At 35.8% G+C, this 15,361-nt stretch overlaps 1 protein-coding gene across 8 annotated transcripts in view; it reads right to left on the bottom strand.

The window, feature by feature from the left end:
• The window catches only part of LOC131684188 (uncharacterized), a 62,114-nt gene that overhangs the window by 32,447 nt on the left and 14,306 nt on the right, over positions 1 to 15,361 (bottom strand). The window contains exon 1 of one of the 8 annotated variants that reach the window (XM_058966847.1): positions 7,519 to 7,703. The exons of 2 other annotated variants lie outside the window; for them this stretch is intronic. The gene's annotated coding sequence lies outside the window, so the exon portion shown is untranslated. Of the gene's footprint in view, positions 1 to 6,460; positions 6,581 to 6,878; positions 7,101 to 7,270; positions 7,435 to 7,518; positions 7,704 to 15,361 lie in introns of those variants that run through there. 5 more of the 8 variants (XM_058966873.1, XM_058966865.1, XM_058966900.1 and 2 more) reach the window with 5 other exon arrangements.

Here is a 15,361-nt window from a genome sequence, read left to right as displayed (position 1 = left end):
CAAGATTTTGTAAAAATTACGAAATTTTGTAAAAATTACGAAATTTTATGAAAATTACGAAATTTTATGAAAATTGCGAAATATTGTAAATTTTTCAACATTGTGCAGCAATGTAATTTGTAAAAATTACGAAATGCATTTTGTAAAAATTACGAAATGTTGAAAAAATTACGAAATTATGTAAAAATCACAAAATTTTGTGGAAATTACGATAAGCGCTGAGAATTCTAAAAATTTGAAATTTAGTGAAAATTACGAAAATTTGTAAAATTTGCTTAATTTCGTAAATTTCAAAATTTTTGAGAAAATTACAAATTTTTGTAAAAATTGTGATTTTTTTTCAATATTGCAAGATTTCGTTAAAGTTATAGTTTTGTGGAATTTGAGAAATTTTGTAAAAATTATATTTCGTTACAATTGCGATATTGTAAAAATCGCAAAATTTTGTTAAAAATGCAAAATGTCGTAAAAATTACAAAATTTTGTAAAAATTACGAAATTTTATGAAAATGGCAGTTTTGTAAAAATTATAAATTTTGTAAAAATTACAATGAAATCTTTGACATTTAGTGAAAATTATGAAAATTTGTAAACACTTGCTTAATATTTCACAAATTTCCAAATTTTTAAGAAATAGGATAAAACTTACAAAATTATTCAAAAATTGCAAGATTTTGTAAAAACTAGTTTTGTAGAAATTGAGAAATTTTGTTAAAATTTGGAAATTCTGTAAAAATTATATTTCGCAAAAATTACAAAATTTTGTAAAAAAAATAATAATTTCGCAAAAATTGCAAAATTTCTAAAAAATTGCGGAATCTTGTAAATATTGCAAAATGTTGCAACAATTACGAAATCTTGTAAATACATATCACGAAATTTTGTGAAAATCACGAAATTTTGTAAAAATTACGATAAGCGTCACGAAATCTAAAAATTTGAAATTTAGTGAAAATTACGAAAAACTGTAAAAATTGCTTTCAAATTTTTTGAGAAACTTACGTTATATGGTTAAAATCACAAAATTTTTTAAAAATCACGAATTTTGTAAATATTATAAAAATTGTAGTCCAAAATTTTTCCTTTTTTTGTAATTTTTGCAAAATTTGTAATTAGTCTACAAAATTTTATAATTTTAACAAAGTTGTAATATTTTATAATTTTAACAAAACTGCAATTCTTACAAAATATCATAAATTTTCACAAAATTTTGTAAAATTTGACAAAATTTTGTGATTATAATAAAATTTCTAACATTTACAAAATTTCCTGATTTTGTAGATTTTTACCAAATTTTGTAATTTTTGCAAAATTTCGCATTTTTGCAACATTTTGCATTTTTTTTACAAAGATTTGCAATTAGTACAAAATTATGCATTTTTTACAAATTTCGCCATTTTTATACCTATAATTTTGTAAATTTTAAAAAAAATTGTAATTTTTAGAAATTTCTAAAGTAAATAAGCAATAACGAAAATTTGATTTTTAAATCAGGTCCTTTCCATAAGATGTGTGTGATTTTGTCAGTCTCCCATGGAAATCCGTTCGATGGGCTCGAGCAGTCGAACCAAGTCAGATTCGAGTAAAACCTTCTTGAGCACTTTTTGCTTATTTTGCATCTTTAAAAGATGCAAAATATACAAACATATCAATTTTATTTTCGATTTTTCACTGGAGGACTAATCAGAAAGGACTAGTTTACGGACTAAAGAAAAATATTTCAACAACTTCGGTTTTTTTTAAAAGAAAGAAAATACAGTGAAGACCCGATTTCATCAGCCCCCGATTTTGACTACTTCCTATTTTATCAGCTTTTTGACTCAATTTTGCCAGCTTTATATGAAAATTGATAGTGGGTAGTTTGATGGCCTCTAGCAGACGATCCAAGTTGATTTGGAGTAAATCCTTTCTTGAGCATATTTTTCCTATCCTAACGAGATCCGAAATGCGCCAAAATAAAAAATTTAAATTACTTTTTAAATTTTGCACTGTCAGCCCCCTTAAGGGAAATTTAAACAAAATAATCAGAAAAGATTATGAGGCTATGTCTAGGAACTAAAGAAGAGCTTCGGTTTATTAAAAAGAAAGAAAAAAACGTTCCTGTTTGTAAGCCTGAAATGCATCAAGAGGCTGATAAAAACGGGTCTTTACTGTAATATGCCCCAATTTTGACAATGTCCTCATTTTTTTTTTTTTTTTTTATCCCTTTATGGGCAGCTAGGGCCGAGGGTGGTGGCTAGCGGGTTTCATACATCCTTGACCTGACGGACAAAGCTATGGTGCCTTGAACACAGGCAACGCAGATCCAAGTTGAAATGATAAGTTCTGCGTTTGAGATGTACTTCCCCCGGTTGCCAGACGAATACCTGCAATTATTACTTGTTGCTTTGTGTGTATGAATCTAATGTTCAGTCCTGGGTGGTGTATGCGTGGAAGGTGTGGTTTTTAGCGTTCGAGTCCAGGAGTGCATATCTGTCTGGGTTAGCGTGGGCGTTTACTAATTGTGTAATAGTGTGATCGTCAAAGGCTCGAGCATTTGAATGCTAGCGTGTCTCTAACTTTGCGTGCATAAATTCGATTTTAGATTCGTGTGGCCGTTCGCATATTCACGTGTATTCTTGAACGATCACGCGCGGACCGTGAATATGATAATTAATTTTTAGTGTATGGTAGAGGAACGTGTTGTTTGGTAAATATGCATCATTCATTGCATCATTCTTGATTGGTCCAACTGAAGGCATGAGTCGAGAGTAGAGAATTCCGAACGTAGCTGGTCTATGATCGCGCGAGTGGTGGGTTAATGCTTGAGACCGCGGTTGTAAAGTTATAGGTGCTGAAAAGTTCACTTAAGTAAGGGGTGTTTTAATGTTGGCGAAATTGCGAGCGTAGGTGTGTGTGGATGATTGAAATTGTAATGTAAATTCGCGTTTTTGACCAGGTTTGTGTAATCGCGAAAGTTAGGGGCGTTTGTGCGCTTTGGATGTGAGTGTATATGGGAGAATATGCTATTGATTGTGTTAGTGAGTATGAGTATGAACCTAACTTAAGATATAGTAATAAAAGGAAAAATAACATGCCGAATGTTTCTTTTTTTAGGTCACTAACCGTGCATTGCAGAATGCCCGAAAACTCTGAACTAGGCCGTCGAGTCCAGTCTGTCAGTCTCGTCCTGTCGTGTCTGGGGTTTCCAGGTTACATGCATTCACCAGATGAGACTAGCTTATGTCAGCTTACTTGTGCACTGGTTTCGTAGAATCGAGGCGATCATCGAAATGATAGATCCTACGAGTGAATGCATTTGGCCTAGTCACCTGTCAAGCATTTGTGTATTTGTGTATGTTGAGATATGTGTGGAGCCTGTAAATAATATTCTAATACGAATAATAATTTATACGTCAAAACAAGAAATTTGTCATATACTACTTGCAGTTTGTTGATTGTTCCTACTTATCTGATTCCATCAAGTATTATTTTCATACTCATCTCCATTGTTCTAAAACCTGGCGACGGCTGATGGCAGAGAAGAATCATTGTTGGCAGCAATGTTGCTCTTCTTGGATGTATGAGCTCGAAAAGGTCATCACAAGAATATAACGCATGAGACCGAAAATAAATAAAAATAAAATAAAGAGAAGAGTTAGTATTGTTATTGAGTATTAATAATATTCCGATTTTTTTTCTAGAGTTGTCCTACTGGAGCTGTGGAGTTATTTGATTCAATTAAGGCGTGGACCTAGACTTCTGGGATGGAGGATAAAGACTTCCGGACGTGAACGATTCATGAATGCGCGAGTGCGGGAGACTGTAGGTTCACGCTTGAGACTGCGTTTGAGTGATTACAAGTGCTGAGACGTTCATATTATCACCGGGATGTTATGATGTCTGGAAGAGTGCGAGTATAGGTTGCGTGGATGGTCGCGAAGGGCTCAAGCATTTTTATATTTGTTTGTCGCGTGTATGTGACTTTGTGTGTATACATTCGATTTTATGTAGTTTAGTGGATATGAGCATTATATTTTTGATTGGTCCACCTGAAAGCATTGGACTTATGCTACTAGGGCCGAGAATAGGGGATTCCGGACGAAACCGATTCATGATCGCGTGAACACGGGCATTTGGAGGTTCACTCTCGAGACTGGGATTGTTAATTTATAAGTGCTAAACTATTCACTTAGTCACCGGGGTGTTATACTTTTTATGAGATCGTGGGTGTGGTCGTGCGTGGATGATCGCGAAGGACTCGAGCGTTTGTATGTGGACGTTTTTGTCGCGTGTGCTAGTATGTATGTAACTTCTCGTGGACACATTATTTTTATAAGCGTGTGGCCATTCGCATGTTCGCGTATTCTTCAATGATCGCGCGTGGACGTCTTGTCTAGTTTTATTTCTATCCAACTAAAGGCATGAATTTGGGCTGCTAGGATCAAGGGCGGAGACTTCCGGAGGTGACCGATTCATGATTGCGTGAGCTTAGGTTCTTAGGTTCCAACGTTCACCTAATCAATCGGGGTGTTTGAATATTGGCGAGATCGCGGGCGTTCGTATTTGTGACCAGGTTTGTGTTATCGCGTAGGCCACGTTTGTACGTTTGGAATGAGAGATTGTTAGTGTATATGAGAGAATAAGCAATTTGTGTTAGTGAGTGTTAGCATGGATCTAATTGAAAATATAGCAACAAAAGAAGGGTGCCTGCAGAGAGAATTGGGCCCTAAACCCACATTGTATATTATTTGACCATGGCAGTGAATAATAAAGGTCGCCAAGTTAAGTACTAAAATTGATCACAATGTAGCTTAACTAAAAAGAAATTAATCGTATCCCAAGTTTCTGTGATATAATCACTGTAATACTGCTTTGGTGGAAAAGCCCCCGGACCACATCAAGGTACAGTATCATGCCGAGGGAATTTTGACAATGTCCTCATTTTGTAAGCATAAAATACATCAAGGTAGAGGTGTGCGCCGCGCCTGCGATTGCAGGTAAAAATAGTAAGCTGCGCCGATTTTTACCCGAAACCGGCGGCGCACGCCTCTACACCAAGGGGCTGATAAAAACGGGTTTTCACGGTATTTTTATAATTTGATTAGCATTGATAAATTTTCCTCGAATTTTAAGTTTCTCGAATCAGAGTTGTAGAATCATGACGTACTGAGTCGAAAATTATATGACATTCAGCCAAGCATTGCTGGAGAAGTTGTATTTTAGAGCGATTGCACAATCGTTCTTTATATGAGAGATGCCGGTGCCATATTCAGACATTGAACAACGAACCTTCCGTGTCTATCAGCCTAGATAACAGGTAATATGGAACGTTGCGCTCAAACTTATATTATTTACACTCACCTCTGCCACTTTTGATAGAGTGAACCACCCTATAAAAATGGCCAAAATGCAGAAATTTTCAATCAACGGTAGTTTTTGCAGTTACTTCGATTCTACATCATAAATCGAGAGAAAGTAATCAACGTTGAAGATCGCCAAGAACAAACGCTTTCTTCGGCGTCAGGAATAGCCCAGGGAAGCTACTTGAAACGGTTGATGTTTTTACTTTACTTCAATAACCTGTATTTAGTGCTGAAGTTTCTTCGCCAGACCTTCGCAGATGATCTCAAAATATATCATCTCTTTCGATCAATTGAGTATTGTAAAATTCTCCAACAACAGCTTAAAATGTTCACTGATTGTTGTGTAGCATAAATCCGAAAAAGGTGATCGAATTCTCACGAAAGACATTCTGACAGAGCTCTTCCTACAAGGCCCCCATAAATGTCTAATGACTTCCGAAAACCTGGCGAAACCAACGACTGTCCTGGGCTTTTACTCGTCTGATATGGTCACACTAATTTCACACAAGCCACTTCGAATAAAGAAATCTATACAGTAGTTCTAGTTTAAATATTCAAGCAATTTAGAACAAAATATCAAGCATTCATTAAAAAAATGCGCTTGGGAGAAAGAAAAGTTTACATTTAATTTTAAACTCTACCGCAATATGTCAATGTCTTCAATGACGCACTTATTTTCTTTGGCTCCTGTTCGGCCACTTGATGTTTCTCGCATACAAGCTGATGCAACAAGTTTCGAAAGGAAGAAAACAAGTATCAGAGGAATTTCATCATATGATAACACTAATAATGCAAAATTCTAGAACTAAAATGTTCAGATATTCCAGGACCGCACCGTATTACATGAGCCAAAAATCCGATAAGGATCACATGCAATTAAAACTTATGTAGGTAGATAACTCGCAATAAAAGCCTCAACTGGTGCAAATCGGATTAGTCATCTCCAAGAACACAATGTAACACGAGCACACTTTGTAGATTCTGTCGAGCATTAATTTCAAGAGAAAATCAAAACGAGAAATAGCTACAGTCTATAGCAGAGCCATAAAGAATGCTTTCAATTATTCAAAGAATGCTGGAGAGATAGACTTTCAAATTCATCATCACTCTATTACCACTACTAAATCGCACGAAACTGAAAACATGAAGTATAGTACGATCAGATTGTTTCTCTGCAGTGAAAATCTTCATTAGTTCAATAATTAGCGCACATGTGAAACCAAAACATCGCACACATTTATCGGCACACCATACGCATTCAAAATGCTCACACTGCTAAATTAAGTGACGTAGTTCAAACACTGCTGTAAAAAGCATACAATTGTAGTTTCATTTCGCCGAGCCCGGTACGGATATTGTGATGTAGGTACAATGTAATGATGAATCGCTCACTTTTCCACACAAAGCTGATCGACGGTAAATCTGGTTTTGATTTCTTAATACATATGTGCTAATTGAAATCAAGATGAACATGAATTCAACTGCTGTTTGACATATGTACACACAAACTCATAGATAAATTTCAATACATACAGTTATTGAAAAATATAGATTGGAACATTATTCTGGCGACATCGGGTTCAATTGCAAAAATAATCTGCGTTCTCGAAGGACCATGTGGTTGTTAGTTTAATGATTCTCGTGCACATCGTAACTGGCATACGGTCTTACTAGGAAAAACACTATCCTATTCATCGCGATGGTTCCACTTATTAGGTTACCGCAATAATTCTAATTAGCCTAAATTTGAATTCGGTAGGCTGCATACACGGTCTGTTCGTTGAAGGGCGTGAATTTTATACAAACTTCACATACACTCACGACCCACCATAATCGATTCTTCCTATTTAGAGGAAAAATCTTACATCATCACACTCGAGTGGTCACTGTCAATCACTGATTAGTTAAATTTAGCTATCTTATACCTTTATACCCAGGAAAACGCGGCATGTGGTACCTATAGCAAAAATAAAAGTTGCGAAACGCATTCCCTCAGCGTGGGACATTTTTCAACACACCCCTCTCTATCGCGGCACACAGCTTATTGCTTCTCGTCCCAAACTTCAAACTTGCTAAACATTTACTGACTGGGTACTGAATGTTAAGTAAGCAATAACACTTAACTGAATGAGAGCGAGAAACAAACAAGTGGGTGTGAGTGAAAAATACTAACAATTTAACCGATGATATTACACTGTTGTTGATAGAACACAGTTTTAGTGGCAAATAAACACCACGGCAACTGTTGAGCCACGCGCTCTTCTTTACTATCGATATAGGACTATGTAAGGTACTCTGCACGACACTAAGCAGGCGATGTACGGAGACCGAAAGAACCACGATCCAACTCGAACAACAGTACGCGAAAGACTGAAGGGTGGAAATTCACGAGAGAGCGACCTGTTTCGTTCATTTCATATTCACGTACGGGAAGGAAAGGTTCACTTCATGCGATGGGTGGTACTCACGAGACGAAGTGCCTCTCGCTAAGTGAAGGTGTAATCTGGTTGTTCATGTTGAGAGTGGACGTAGTGATGATGATATGCATATGTTTTATGAATGAAACTTGCTAACATGATTTGTTCAATCATGATTATGTGTTTCTCATATCTATGGAGTGCTGTGGAACAGTTGCTGTTCTACCGATACATGCTGCTCCATTCTTCGGTGATTTCGGCGGCATATTGATAAAAGAAAAGACCGAAAAGGTGCAATACAAATTGAACGGTAGAAAATAAAAGTGACAGGCTTCGTAAAACCTGTTTAATTTTATTAGAATGTAGTAGTCGACTATAAACTTTAAACGTAAAAATTCATTCAAAGGCGCACGGTGTCGCTCATGAGAATACTTTTTGTCTGATGTACTAGAGTATGTGCTATTACGACCTGCGACTAATACACTTTTGGAGAGCTAATAAAACTTATTCCGATTGTCGCATGGGGAGTTATTGTTCACTCCTCTGAAACGTTAGTTTTGCCACAATTAATACTGGAGAAAACCAAGCTAATTAATCTGCTCTTCTCGGTAAAACACGGGCATGTGCCGAAACATTTTGCTTCGTTACAACACCAACTCTCGCGTTATTTTTAAAACAACGTACAGTGTCGGACAAAATAATTGGACCACGAGTTATTTTTACTCAAATCAATTAATTATTGCATTTTATTAATGAGATGAGAATAGAGTATTAACATTGGAAACATGTTGTTGGCCATTCTAGAAGACGAAAGTGATACTCTGTCTTTCAGCAGTTCTTTCATCAACATCTGTCGCTTTTTCGAAAAAGTCAATATAGAGCCTCTCTTTATTTACTTTCTCTTCCGCGAATTACTCGGTCACCTTTCTGATTTCCCGTCTACTGCCTATGCATAATAAGCTAGTAAAAACCATGGTCTTTCGAAACATACTGATAAATGTTTAAAAAGTTTAATAGTTTTGCGGTAATAATCAAAAGAGAAAGCGAAAAAAGAGGGCTCTCATTTGCAGATTGGACCTTATGAAAAAAAAGTCTTCATATATATTTTCGATTCCTTTTCATCTATAAGATTGCAACAAATGCTTGTTTTCTCCTATGTTAAATATACTAACAAGAGTAAACTGTAAGCAATTTAAAATATTCAGATTCTGATCAGATAACGAATGCGGTCTTATATTTATGATGTTTTTTTGTTGCATCCCGTTAAAATATCTGATCTATTTGCATCACATTACTTTTCATGCCACAAAGTTGCTAACGCTCTTCGACACATTATTATACTAAGGTTTTTTACACCGTTTTTTGCACGGTTTTTTACGCAGCTTTTTACACGGTTTTCGCAATTAGTACGGTTTTTTTGCACTGTTTTCGCAATTCTGAGTCCTCTTGAAGGCAAAAGACTTACACGATTTTTGATCAAGTTTTCCATGACCATGTCTGAAGCCATATGAAAAATCAAGATGGCAAGACTTCCGGTTCAGTGGAAATCTCCAAAATCCCATAAATATGGGTATTTTTGGAACGGGATTGATGAGTGGACATCTGATATCGATGTTTAGGGTCATTTTGAAAACCAAGATGGCGACTTCTGGTTTAGTGAAATGCTCTAAAACACGATCAATATGGACATTTTGCAACAGGTTTGAAGAATAGATGTCAAATATCATCAATGTCTGAGGCCATTTGGAATACCAAGATGGCGACTCACGGTCTAACGGAATTCTCTACAACCCAATCAGTATGCAAATTTTTAGAACGGGCTTAATGATACAGATCATTGTGAGACGCCATTTTAAAAACCAAGATGGCGACTTCCGGTTCAGTGGAATTCACTAATGCGCCATCGATATGGGTGTTTTGGAACGGGATTGACGAGTAGATGTCAAATATCGATGTCTGAGGCCATTTCGAAAACCAAGATGGCCTGTTTGGTTTAGTATAACTTTCAATTACCAAAACAATGTGAGGATTTGTGGAACAGCGTTGATGAATAAATACCGGATGTCAATTCCGGAAGTCATTAATCTAGGATGGTAAGTTCTGTTTTAGTGGATACGTGGACATTCATCTTAATAATGCAACGAAGACCTGATTTTATTATTCTCCCTGATTTTGTCAGTTTGATGGTCCTTTTATGAGCCTCGCATGATAATACGCTCGATGAGCTCTAGCATACGAACTAGCTTAAATTCCAGTAAATCCATGCATGAGCACATTTTTCTTATCTTATAAATGCAAATGACGTCAGACCTTTGACAACTGCATATTTATCAATCAAGTTGCAAAACACTCCACGCTGTATGAGTTACGAATAGATTGCCATTTTGTATTTCAAAATGACCAGACATTGATCTCTATCATGCGCTCATTAGGCCCGCTCTGAACATATGCATACTGTTTGGGTTATAGAAAATTTCGTTAGACTGAAAGTCGCCATCTTGGTATTCAAAATGGCCCCAGACATCCATATTTGGCGTCTAATCTTAAAGCCCGTTGCAAAAATGTTCATAATAACGGGTTTTGGAGAATTTCACTGAACCGGAATCTTTATCTTCAAAAAGGTCACAGACTTGCAAAGTCCGTGCAAAAAAAAAAACTTCTTCAAAAATCGTCTTTTGCCTTCAAAAGAACATTGTTGATAAAACTACGAAATAACCCCGTTTCCTAAAATCGTCTAAGTCTTTTGCATTGAATGTAACGCGGTTTTTTTACACGGTATGTATCTCCCGTGTAAAAAACCTTAGTGTACTTGTGTCCGCCCTTATACGGCATAGTTTTAGTTATAACGTGGAAGTTAGCAGTGCTAAAGGAATTGTTAACACCGGAGTGGTATTATTTTGTCCGTAACTCTGTCGCTGTTACGTTTGCTTTTTGTACTACAGTGAAGACCCGATTTTATCAGCCCCGGGTTTTATCTTCCCCCGATTTCATCAGCTTTTTGACCCGATTTTATCAGCTTCATATGAAAATTGATAGTTGGCTCCAGCAGATGAACCAAGTAAAATTCGAGTAAATCCTGTGTTGAACATATTTTTTTTTTTAATTTTGCACTGTCAGAAGTTTAAGCTAAATAATCAGGAAATGTTATGAGGCTATGTCTACGGACAAAAGAAGAATATTTTAAGAGCTTCGGTTTCTTAAAAAGAAAGAAAATTTTATCAATGTCCCCGTTTTATCAGACGTTCTGTAAAATTATTGGTAAGTTTTGTAATAATGCCGTAGTAATGGGAAAAGAATGCCATGAGAGGCTCTTATTTTCAGTTATGTTGATTTCTAAACTTATGCGAGAACTGCTATTTTCAGTTTTCGGGAACAGTCACATTGATCCCTTTAAGTGCTGACTTCTATCTGTCATACTTTTCAGTTTACAAGAAATTTAAAATCAAAGCTTAGGGTGTTTCTGAGTACTACTTAGAAAAGCGGGGATAGATGAACCACTGAAAGATAGCAATACCATTTGTAAACAAAAGTAACTTGTTATCAAAATTATATGCATTTTTGTTAAGTATGTTAAATGGCTCAAGTATCCCCACGGGGATATTTAAACTATTATCCAGACTATCATAAAAACACGTAGAACCATACGAAAAAAGTTCGTTCATTCTGTCTTTTGACGTAGGATTACGTCTTTGATTTCGATATGCACGTTGCAAATTCAACAAAAATGGTATGTAACGAAAAGTGGTCAGATTTTAAACGCTTATATTGTAACCATCTCACGATAAATTTTCGGAATGTTTGCACATATCGCTCAGAAATATTTCTAAGAACAGATTACAATGGATAAACACATAGATTTTTGATATCATGGCATTAAAAAATTAAATAATGTATAACATAGTCAAAATACCACGCATTTGTACACAGAGAGTAGCGCATCCCAAGTCTGGCACGACAGATTTAGGTACCTAGCACACTACGCTTCCATGAATGACGTCATCATCGACTATTTAAGGAACAAATCTGGTCGGACAAGCCAGGTTCACATGCCTGTTAAACTGCAGGCAGAGCACTTCGTTGCGTGCTTTCTGGAGGTACGCTTCGCGGTGCCATTCAAAAGGCGACTGACTTTGTCTGATCAAACCCTTGTGCTGTTTTTACTTCAAGCATATTTCCATATTAACTTTTCGAAAGGGCTAATAAGATTTGTAAATGAACTTTTGTTTTGTAGATTTCTCTAAATTTGCTATAATTTCAATGCAGAGAACATTTGAAATAGCTTCTACGAAGGGTAAAGATGTGGATTAACGTATAGTTTTCATGGAATTACACTCTGCAGCGGAAGAATCATCGAAACAAGTTTATTTACAAAAATCTCTTTAGCGCTTACGTATACGTGTATACGCGGTTGCATGCGTCCATGATAACAATCTGTGCTTTCGTTGCGCAGAGATGAAAACTTTCGTAGCAATAAATTTACGCGAATCGATGGAAAGCGCAACGAAAATTTATTATTTACATTCATTGATTCCACGTGATTTATTTCCACCCAGCCTATCTACTTTTATTCTACTAATACAATATTCTGCGTGCTTCGATATATGAATAAGACCACTGCATTCGCTACATTTAAATGTCTACTTTAGGAAAGATACGATAATGGCAAAATAATGGTTCTTTCCTTTCTCCCATCGTGTTTTTCTTTGATAAATTTCATTTATGGCTAGTCGATCATGATGCTACTTCTTCCTCATCTTCTTTCCTAATTTCTAGACTCACGTGGTTGAAGTTTTTTGGGAATCCGCGCAAGTTTCTGGTGATTAACCTAGTAGAAACCCATACTTTCTGCCTGACGATGGAACATTACAGGTATATTCAGCGAGATCTCAGACTGATTTGATTCGTTTCCTCTAAAAGGAGTTTCCACACTGCTCAATCCGAATCTTATGTATAAACAATGAAAAAGATAAGCGCAGTTATTTCTGTTTCTTGTTGTCCAAAATCAGCTTCCAATTACGTTTCTCGTCTTTTTAAGCTCCTGACGTAACGACTTAAAATAGGGTACGAGATATTGTGTATTTTACATGCTCGATGTACTCTATGTCCCTTCACAAGATTGTAAATTGGCGCAGACTTCATAGTTACACTCATAGTCAAACCTGTTTGCGTTTAGCGTTTATAGTTGCAAAATCCGAACCTAAAAGAGGTTCATGTATCCCCGCAAAAAGTGGTTTATGTATCCCCACATGCCATAATCAAATTTGAATTAATTTTAAGCTGGCAGGAAATATTTATCTTCGCAAATTTCTGCATATAAATAACAGATTTTGCACATACTTACAATAACGAAGAACTCTATGATGTTTAGTCTCAGAGAAGGGACACCACAAACGTTTTCCAAAAAAAAAAAAAACGCGAAGTGTCAATTGAGGCAACTTTTAACGTACAATAACTTTGATTATCGGTAAAAGTGATAACAAACACTTGATGCTATCGCAAATATGTATGAGGTTAGTTTACCGAGAGAGCTACCAAAACGCATAAGGTTTGCACTAAAATTGGTAGAATGTGATATAATATCCATATTAATTCACCTATCCCCGTGGTTTATCGATCCCCACTCTCCCCTATAACTTTTGTATTGTATTAATTTAAAATTGGAGGTCGTCTTCTGGCAACTAAGATTTTTTCAGGACGTATAATTTGTTTCAGTTCAAATATCGCTGATTGGGGAAACGAAAGACAATTTTTTTTTCAATTGCAAATGGTCGGAGTCAAGTCAGATTAGAATAAGTCGCAAAATCTCAAAATATGAGATACTGAAAGCAACGGATAAAACATTTCTTCCGCTACATTCGAATTTCGCCAAATTTGAAATATGTTATGAGCAAGAATTCTGGCGAAATTAATTTTGAAAAAGGAATGCTGAGATTAAAACTTCAAAATTGTTTCTCTCGAAATTAATACAATGTCACTTACTCCGGTCTGACTAACACTGACCATATAAGCCTTAGGGAGCGCTGAAATTTTGACCTGCTTGAAAAAATAAGTGGTATAAGTCATAAAATAAGTCAGTATAGTTGTACCATATCTTGCCTTCTTGTATGCGAGTTTGTATGCGAGGCATGCTCATAGATCATGTGGACTCGCCCCGCAATAGGCATCTTTTCCAGCATTTCAAATTCAAGAGTCGTCCTAATAATTCTCTGTGCACATGTCACATCTGGGCTTATTGGTACAAAGGCTCATTTGCTTGTATTTGGTTGAATATATTAGGCGCAGTGCAAATAGCCGAACAGACAGACGAACTTTGTCAAACTAGACGTAATAGAGGTAAAACAGTCTCATCGTCACCTAATACCTTCGCTAGATCCACGCAAGGCAAACTCAAATCGGTGACTACACCGTCGATCTCAACTTTGTGGAGCGGGTATGTAGACAAGATAGTCCTTCATAAAATACTTGTCAGTAATAACATTTGCTGCTTTAGACAGAATATCACCATTTTGAGCTTTTCTGGACGAATCCGATCAGATATCCGTCACAGCTGAACATCAGGTATTGTCCGAATCAGTTCAGGTTACCCAGCGCAAAGTGAAAAGATTAGGGACACGAAGGAAGAAACAGAAAATACGGAAGATATAAAAAATGGAAAGACAAGTCAGGAGAATGTGTTCACCTATCTTTACTCGATGTAAGGCTTGATGCAACCGATTTTTTTTTAGCAAACGGCAAAAAGAATGTATAAAATCCAGATCATGAAAGCACCTTTATATCACGGGTCTTGATATAATCTCCTTTATGAATGCTCAGTTCATCGCCTTCATACACCTAACGCAAACTGATTTCACGAATATACAGTTCAGACGCCAGAATACCACACTATGGCTCTACATATAAGGTTGTGATTAGAGGTATAATTGAGCAAAAAATTGCGATATTTTTTAAATTTCACAAAATCGATCTAAAAAAAATTTCGAACGTGTAAATACCCCTATTTTTTCAAAAGTAGAAGCTAGAGTTTTGATAAGTTCGAAAATGTTCGCCTTCAAAAACTCTGCAAATCATGTAAAAGATTCGATAGTAATAAATAAAATCTGCAAAAATTACATAAAAAATGGTTTTTCATGAATCGACCCTTTAAATTACTTTCACGGTGGACAATATAGAAGATATTGCTTCATTCTCCCGACAAAAGTTTGCACTTTACAAGACTTTTTCTATTATTTCATATAATGAATAGGGGGGGGGGGTTAAATGTTTTAATATCTGAAAATTGACTTTTCAGAAAATTGAAGTATATTTTATTTAAAAAACATTGCCGAAGACACTGGAGCTGTACTTTTCATTTTGCAAAAAAATTTTCAAAAAACAATAAGGATGTTTTGATTTTTTCGTTAACATGACTTTAGAAATACTTCCAGATAATTTGAAAGAGAATAGTTTATCTCAATTTCGATAGAAACATGTATATACCTTTAACCAAAAATGAACTATTTTTTGAGTAAATATTGCAATACATAAAAAATGTCATCATTGTCATTTTTTAATGATGTATACTACAATGTAAGTATTTACGGGTTTAATTGTGTAATAATT

The sequence above is a fragment of the Topomyia yanbarensis genome, chromosome 1, assembly GCF_030247195.1.
Source record: "Topomyia yanbarensis strain Yona2022 chromosome 1, ASM3024719v1, whole genome shotgun sequence".
NCBI classification, from domain to species: Eukaryota; Metazoa; Arthropoda; class Insecta; order Diptera; family Culicidae; genus Topomyia; species Topomyia yanbarensis.
The sequence above is the reverse complement of the archived record's forward strand: the minus strand, read 5'-3'. Positions and strand labels throughout refer to the sequence as shown.